Here is an 8,815-nt window from a genome sequence, read left to right on the forward strand (position 1 = left end):
AAAAGTTTCATGAGTTACAATTATTGTTTTTCCCTGTAGGAATGTAAATAGTTCAACTTTGATAAGTTCCTTATGATTTCTTTTTCCTGTTTACCTTATCATGCGTCTCTTGCTTCTTGTATTTGAAAGTCAAATTTTTTTACTTCAGCTCTTGTTTTTCCCATCAACAATGCTTGAAAATCCTCTATTTCATTGAATGACCATATTTTCCCCTGAAGCCCTTACTCAGTTTTGCTGGGTAGGTGATTCTTGTTTTTAACCTAGTTCCTTGTACCTCTGGAATATCACATTCCAATCCCATTAATTGCTTAATTTAGAAGCTGCTAGGTCTTGTGTTACCTGATTGTGTTTCAACAATACTCAAATTATTTCTTCCTGACTGCTTACAGCTCCTTGACCTGGGAAGAATTCTAGAATTTGGTACAATGTTTCTAGGAGTTTTTTTTTTATAAGGATGTTTAAATATATATATATATATATATATATATATATATATATATATATGTGTGTGTGTGTGTGTGTGTGTGTGTGTGTGTGTATGTGTGTGTGTGAATTAAAAACTTGATTTAAAAACTTTGAATTCCAGATTCGTTCACTTCCTCTCCTTTCACTCACCCTTTCTGGGGAGATGAGCAATTCAATATTGGTTGTACTTGTGTAGCTATACAAAATATTTCAATAGTGGATATATTTTGAAAGAATAACTACATTTCCCTCCATCCTATCCTGCTCCCTATTTGTTTTATTCTCTACATTGACAGTTTAACTTTTCAAAAGTGTGTGCTTCCAACTTCCTTCCCCCCAAAACTGCTCTCCCCTCCATTATCCCCTCTCTTATCCCCTTCCCCCCTACCATGCTGTACGGTGAGATAATATATTTAGTGTGTATGTCATTCCCTGAATAAGCCAAAGTCAATGACATTAAGGTTGACCCATTACCTTTAGCCTTCCTGTTCTTCCCCTTCAGTATAACAGTTTTCTGTTGCCTCTTCTATATGAGATAATTTACCCCATTATGTCTCACCCCATCTCCTCTCATTATATTCCTCTCTCACCTCTCACTTCCACCTTTTAAGTGTCATTCCTCTCTATTACATTGGTCCTGTGCCCTCTGTCTACGTATACTTGTACACATATATACACATACACACAAATATATATTCATATGCCCACATGTCCTCCTTATAAACATATATGTACATATACATATATACACACACACACACACATTTATATTCCCTTCAAATATTCTCATACTGAGAAAATTTTCATAAGATACAATTATCATTTTTGCATGTAGGAATGTAAATAGTTCAACCTAGTAAGATCATTATGATTTCTTTTCCCTGTTTACATTTTCATGCTTCTCTTGCTTCTTGTATCTGAATGTCAAATTTTCTATTCAGCTCTATTTTTCTACATGAAGAATGCTGGAAATTCCTCTGTTCCATTGAATGACCACATTATGCCCTGAAACATGACCCTCAGTTTTCCTGGTTGGGTGACTCTTGCTTTTATCCCAGCTTCTTTCACCTCCAGATAATCATATGTGAAGCCATATGATCCCTCAATGTAGGAACTGCTTGATCCTATATTATTCTGATTGTGCTTCAACAATATTCAAATTGTTTCTTCTTGGCTGCTTATAATATTTTCTCCTTGATCTGGGAACTCTGGTACCTAGCTATAATTTTCCCAGGATGTTTTTGTTTGTTTGTTTGTTTTTAGGGTCTTTTTCAAGAGGTGATTGGTGGGATTCTTTCAACCTCTATCTTTCCCTCTTGTTCTAAAACATTAGCTCAATTTTCCTTGAGAATTTCTTGAAGGATGATTTCTAGGTTCTTTTTTTGATCATGGCTTTCATGTAGTCCAAATATTGGCTTTATATTCCAATTTAGTGTGTTTTCCCCTGAGATTTCACATTGCCTTTTATTTTTCTCTTTTCTTTGGATCTGTTTAATATCTTGATTTCTCATAAAGTCACTCAGTTCCATTTGCTTCAAGATAATTCTGAAGGAGGTATTTTCTTCAGAGAGCTTTTGAAATTCTTTTATTTTCCCACCTGGAAAATTTGACTTTTTAAGGCATTCTTCTCATCATTTTGCAATTTTTTAAGGTTTTATTTTCTTCATTCTGTTTGTTGACTCTCTTTTCATGATTTTCTTGCATCATTCTCTTTCTTTCCCCAATTTTTATTCCACTTCTCTTATTTGGTTTTCAAAATCCTTCTTAAGCTCCTCTATGACCTGTGACCAATTCATATTTTTCTTGGAAGCTTTTGTTGCAGGAGTTATGACTTCATTGTCTTCCTCCTGCTCCATGACTTGATCCTTTTTGTCCCCAAAAAAGGAAGCCAAATTCAGACTGCTGTGCTTGCCCTGCTGCCCCCACTTTCTCATGTTGCCACTAAACCAATTGATTTATGATCTTTTTGCCACAGTAGAACTCTGCTTTCAGAGAGGAGAGCTTTGTCCCAAATTGCTAGGGTTTTCTCAGCATTCAAAGGAATTAGTTGGGTGCCCTCTCCAAAGCCTCCACTGGCTCTGGCATACTGGTCATGCACCCCAGGATTTCCACCCAGGACAGGGATCCAGATCCAAGCAGGTTAAAGGAAAAACTATTACCACTCAGACTGATTGCTTGGTGCCCTACAATATGGAAGCCAGTAGCTCTGAAGCATCCACTTTTGGTGACTGCTGCACCTCATTTTTTTCTCCATCTAGGGGGCAGGGAGAGGACTGCACTCCCGGACCCTTGTTACCAAAGTCCACTGACCTCTCATTTTGTCCTTGACATTCATGGGTTACTATTTCTGGAAACTGCTGCAGCTGCTGGGGATACAATCTCCTGACATCCCTCTAGCTGTGGTTGGTTGGGGTGCCCTGAGGCTAAAACCTCAGGCTCACCATGGGGCTGGGGTCAACTCCATGTGTGCTGTTCTGGCCCCTTCCCGCCAGCCTGCTGGTCTTTCAGCAGTAGAGTAGTTTCTCTCTGTCACTTTGGCTGTTCTGTAGCCCTAAAGTTTGTTTAGAGTCATTTTTATAATGTATTAGAGGAGGAAGAAGGGGGAGCCATGTGGAAGTCCTGTTTCTACTCTTCCTTATTGGCTATGTCCCCCTTGATAATTTCTTGAAAGATGTGTCTAGGCTCTTTATTTTTTCAGGGTTTTCAGGTAGTCATGGTTATTTTTTTATTTTCAATGAGTTTGCTTTCAATCATTTCACTCCCAGTAATTCCCATCAGCTAGGGAGATAGCCTTTGGGTTATAGATTTCACCTAAAATTACCTCTTATATATTATCAGACATGATATTAATGCAATGGTATCCTCAATTCAACTAATCTGCAAAGGCATTTTATTCCCTATTCCTGGAGCATGGCAGAAGGGTGTACAAAAAGAAAAAAAAAAGATATGGGTCAACTCAGGCTATTAACACACATCAGGTCTCCTATGTTAAGTTTGAACTGCCCTTCCTATACAGCTTATTTCTCAGAAGAACACCAGAGCAATTGTAAAGATTTCTAACTACTCCTTTCCTGGAATTTTGAAGTTTTGTGTCAGGGTCCAGAGCCCTGTGAACTGAAATCTAATCACATGTAATTATAAGCTTATCCTAGGTATACAGGCTTAAATGTGATCCAACAGGATGCGGTAAAACAGCTTAGCTAAAACGAAATGGGGGGAGTTTGATATAACTTAAGGAACTGGGGTGCGGGAAATGGGAAACAAAAAATGAGTAAGCAGATTTATCATTTGTTATAGGAATGTAAATTTTTAAGATCTTCGCTGTCCCTAGGCTACCTGTATCCTGTGGTGGGAGACTTGTTTCTCAGGATATACTTTGTGATTGGGCAGTGGGTCAAGAAGGTTGTTACATTTTCTGAGCCAGCAGAAGGCTATATAAGCCCTGATGTGAGGCTTTGCTTTGGGGTTCACATTGAGAAGTGTTTTATAATTTGACCAGATGAGACTGTGGGCAGCCATTGTTGAGAGCCCCCTGGCTTTGAAAACCCAGATGTTGATGCTTCCCTCTCTGGTAACTGTGATTTGGTATGGATGTAATGGCTGGACAGTTTGGAAGCCTGTCTACTTGATATGTTTTTTTTTTTTCTGTTTTCTTGTAACTTCTGCTTTGTAACTTCTGTCTGTATACTCTGAAGTTCGGGGTCCTGATCTTTCCACCCTGAACTAGAAAAACGATATATGATTAAATGATTACAGTAAGCTTGTTAACCCATTCTGAGTTATTTTTCTTTAGAAAGGCAAATGTAAGAACCTGTTGGCAGCCACCCTGGAGATACTGGGGTGCTTGCTGCTACATCATTTCATTTCTTCAAACTTCAGGATGTGAGACTCCATGCTCAAGCATCCAGTGATTTTTACTTTCATGACTTGATGAACAGCTTGCTTGGAACTGAGAACATCTTTTTCTAGCATGAAGGGCTGAATCATAGGTGGGATGGCAAAGAAATAATCACTGTCCAGGCTGCTCAGAGGCTGCAATGGGAGAGTAGCTGAACAACAAAAATCAATGAAGCACACCACACCCAGAAGCTGTTCAAGCCCAACCATCGTCGTCACCCAGGTGACATTCCCCCAAGTAGCGGATCCCACGCTGAACCTCTGTTTTCCGCCAAGTAAGGCTGCTGCTCCTCTACTTCTGCCAGGGCATAAAACCACATCATCATGTTCACATGAGCCTCCTCAGTGAGGTGTATGGCCCAGAAGAATGGTGTTTGGGGAATCATGTCCATCACCATCAGCCCTACTTTCCCATGGATGCTGTGGATAGTGGACAGCCAGCTCAGGTCTTGGAAGCAATTCCTTAAAAGAGACACCAAGAAGGATCCTCTCTCCTCCATGGGAAACATGTAGGAGGCTATCTTTGGTCTTTCAGTTACATTAGGGGAAACAGGTACTCTGGGGGTCTGCCTGGCAGGGATGGTAGTTATTGTGGCTTCCTCTTCCTCACCAGGAATCACAGAAGCTTTGTCTTGAAAGGGAACAGTCTCTAAAGACAGTATCTCTGTGTTGCCCTTTGTGGAGTCTGTAATGTAATGCCAAGGAAAGGCAACTTCCCAAGGTTCAGAATATGAGCATAGGTGCTCTCCATTTTATTCAGTGACAAACCAAGAACAGAGAAGATCAAAACATGACATCATTCAAAATACAGCATTTACTAAGAGTGATTAAATAATCTCCAAGTACTACCCCACCCCAGGACCTTCCATTCATTCAATCAATCACAAAGTCCCTGTTCTAAAAACTACTCCACCCCTAGGTTGTACCTTCATTTGGTCCATCACAAAGACCCTCTTCTCAAATGGAGATTAGTTTCCAAACATAAGTAAAGTACATTCATTTGTTCAACCATAGGACACAAAAAGGTCAAAAGTTCCCCACCCCTGGATCACAATTGAATCTACCCCAGAGTTACAATCAAGTTTAAGCACAGCACTTAATACCCAAATGGAGGTCTTTTCTTCATCTTTGACACGAGGCAAGTTCTCAGCAATCTTAGTTCCTGGGAAGACAAGGCTTAGCAAGGCCACAAGATACCTTGCCAGTCCCTTCATTAATTCATCCTCTGTCTGCAGAACAGTCCTAGGACCCCTGAAAACATTAGCAAAACCTTCTCCCAGGATTTTTGTAAACATACAACAAGAAAATCCTTCTTCAGGGCTTCTGAATCAATAGAAAGGTTCCCAGTCCCCTGCAACAACAGCACTGTCCTTCACCAGTGGACAGCATTCACCCTCTGTCTGCAGGAGGTGAATCTCTCAGGAGCTCTTAGCCAACAGTCAGGTTCCAGGGCCTCTTCAACACAAGTGCTGTCTTTCACCAGTGGAAAAATCTGGCAAAACAACATCAAAACAGACAAAGTATCAGCAAAACAGCCACGTCTCCTCACTCCTTGTCATCTCTGGGGGCAGGTCTCAAAAGTCCAGGGCGATTCAAAGTGGCCTCTAGCAATCCTCTCAGTCTCTCTGCCTCCACGAGGGTGCTGCTTCCCAAAAGTTCTTCTGCCTCTCTTTTGTGTCTCTCCAAATCTACATCACCAGCTCCTCCCAGTTCAGGACTTTCTTTTCACGTAAACAAGTCCATCCCACAGGTGGGAATAACAAGCTCTGGGTTTTAACACAATCAATTTGAAAACCAAGCCAATACAGGGGGATCTTCACATTCCATCACTATCACATAGTCCAAGTTCTGTTTGGGGATCCAGTTGTTTGAGTTCAGGTACAATTTCAGGTTATGAAACATCTGTCCATTCAGATGCTTCACTATTAGGTGCACATTCTCTACAGAGGCCAGGTCAACAAATGTGAAGCATTTGCAGCTGTTTTGGACTTTCTGGACACCTGGTGAATCAAAGTCTTTTAGAAGGAATAGAATGTCCTCCTCTTTGGTGTCCAATAGCAGTTTTCCAACCTACAACTCTGATTCTTTCTTCCTGTTTCCCAAGACTTTAAGCTGCTCTATCTTTCCATTCTTCTATGGGGTACTTAGTAAAGGTTAGGTTTTCCCCACTGCTCACTGACATGTTTGCAGTTCTTTAATTCTTTTTGAAGGAATCACCCCTCTTCCACATTCCCATTAACTCTCTAGTCCAGTGATTTTTAAATTATTTCTCCTGGATCTATTTTCCAGGTCAATGTTTTTCTAATGAGATATTTCACATTGCCTTATATTTTTTTCATTGTTTGGATCTGTTTAATAGTATCTTGATTTCTCATAAAGCCTTCAGCTTCCAATTGCTCCCATGTAATTTTGAATGAATGATTCTCTTTAGAGAGCTTTTAAAATTCCCTTTCCAGGGAGTAGAAGTATGACCCTCCCGTGGCTCCGGCTTCCACCCTCCCCAATCCATGTAAAAAGGGGACACTAAACAAACTTTGGAGCTGCAGAACCCACAAAATGACACAGAGAAGCTAACCTCTGGCTGAGAACAGCCTGGCCGGCCGGCAGGAATCAGCCAGCACAACGCTCTGGGAGCCGAGCCCAGCCCCACACGGAGGCTTTAGCCCCAGGGCGGGCATGACCAGCCGCCTGCAAGAGGGACTCCAGATCAGAAAGCAGAAAGACGATTCCAACATTACACTCCTATTTTGGGGATAAGAAGGAGCAAGGCAATGGAACAGGAGGAAATCAGTGAAGTCAGAACTCCTGCACCAAAAGCTTCAAAGGAAAATACAAGCTGGTTACAGGCCATAGAGGACCTTAAGAAGCAGATAAGAGAAGTGGAGGAAAAATTGGGAAGAGAAATGAGAACAATGCAAGAAAATTATGAAATGAGAGTCAACAGCCTGACTGAAGAAAATAATACCTTAAAAAACAGACTGACTCAAATGGCAAAGGAGGCTTAAAAAGGCAATGAGGAGAAGAATGTCTTAAAAAGTCGAATTTGTCAGATGGAAAAAGAATCTCAAAAGCTCACTGAGGAGAATCATTGCTTCAAAATTAGATTGGAGCAAATGGAAGCTAATGACTTTATGAGAAAGAATAGAAGGCAATGTGAAATATCTCATGGGAAAAACCACTGACCTGGAAAATAGATCCAGGAGAGATAATTTAAAAATTATTGGACTGCCTGAGAGCCATGACCTAAGTAAGAGCCTGAAAAGCATCCTCCAGGAAGTTCTCAAAGAAAACTGCCCTGATGTTTTAGAACAAGAGGGCAAAATAGAGGTTGAAAGAATCCACCGATCACCTCCTGAAAAAGATTCCAAAAAGAAAACTCCTAGGAATATTATAGCAAAGTTCCGGAATTCCCAGATTAAGGAGAGAATATTACAAGCAGCCAGGAAGAAACAATTTGAATATTGTGGAAACACAATCAGGATAACCCAGGATCTGGCAGCTTCTACACTGAGGGATCGAAGGGCCTGGAATGTGATATTCTGGAGATCAAGGGAGCTGGGATTAAAACCAAGAGTCACCTACCCAGCAAAACTAAGTATCGTATTTCAGGGGAAAATTTGGTCATTCAGTGGAATACAGGACTTTCAAGCATTCTTGCTGAAAAAACCAGAGTTGAATGGAAAATTTGACATTCAGATATAAGAAGCAAGAGGAGCCATGAGAAGGCAAACAGGGAAAAGAAATCATAAGGAACTTATCAAAGTTGAACTATTTTTTTTAAGCAATTGGGGTTGAGTGCCTTGCTTGGGGTTGCACGGCCAGTTGTTGTTTCTGGGTGTGGTGCTGAGTGTCTGGGCCCGGATTTGATCTGGGTCGTCCAGGCACTGGGGCCGGTGCTGTTGCTCACTGAGCCACCTGGCCAAAGTTGAACTATTAACATTCCTACATGGAAAAACAATAATTGTAACTTATGAAACTTTTGTCAGTAGTTGAAGGGATTTTATATATATATATATATGTCTTTATATGAGGGTATGCGGGCATATGAATACATATGTGAATGTGTGTATATACGTTTACAGGTATACATAGATAGAGGGCACGGGACCAATTTAACAGGAAGGGATGATACTTAAGAGGTGAAATTAAGAGGTGAGAGGAATATAATGAGAGGAGATGGGGAGAAACAGAGTGGGGCAAACTATCTCATACAGAAGAGGCAAGGGAAAATGGTTACAATGGAGGGGAAGAATAGGAAGGCAAAAGGGAATGGGTCAACCTTATTCCTAATTAATCTGTCTTGAGGAGGGAGGGAAATACACACTAAATAGGGGATTTCACCCTCCAGGAGAATAGGTGGGGAAGGGGATGTGAGGGAGGATGATGGAAGGGAGGACAGGCTGTGGGGGAGGGAATTTGGAAGCACCCACTTGTGAAAAGGGATAAGATCAAA

The 8,815-nt window shown here is 40.9% G+C and overlaps 1 pseudogene; it reads right to left on the reverse strand.

The window, feature by feature from the left end:
- Window positions 1–4,320: 4,320 nt before the first annotated feature.
- LOC138145626 (tudor domain-containing protein 10-like) lies at window positions 4,321–6,544 on the reverse strand (annotated as a pseudogene).
- Window positions 6,545–8,815: the final 2,271 nt, after the last annotated feature.

The sequence above is a fragment of the Petaurus breviceps genome, unplaced genomic scaffold, assembly GCF_028583685.1.
Source record: "Petaurus breviceps papuanus isolate PSGF00001 unplaced genomic scaffold, PetGlider_PUasm1.0 90743, whole genome shotgun sequence".
NCBI classification, from domain to species: domain Eukaryota; kingdom Metazoa; phylum Chordata; class Mammalia; order Diprotodontia; family Petauridae; genus Petaurus; species Petaurus breviceps.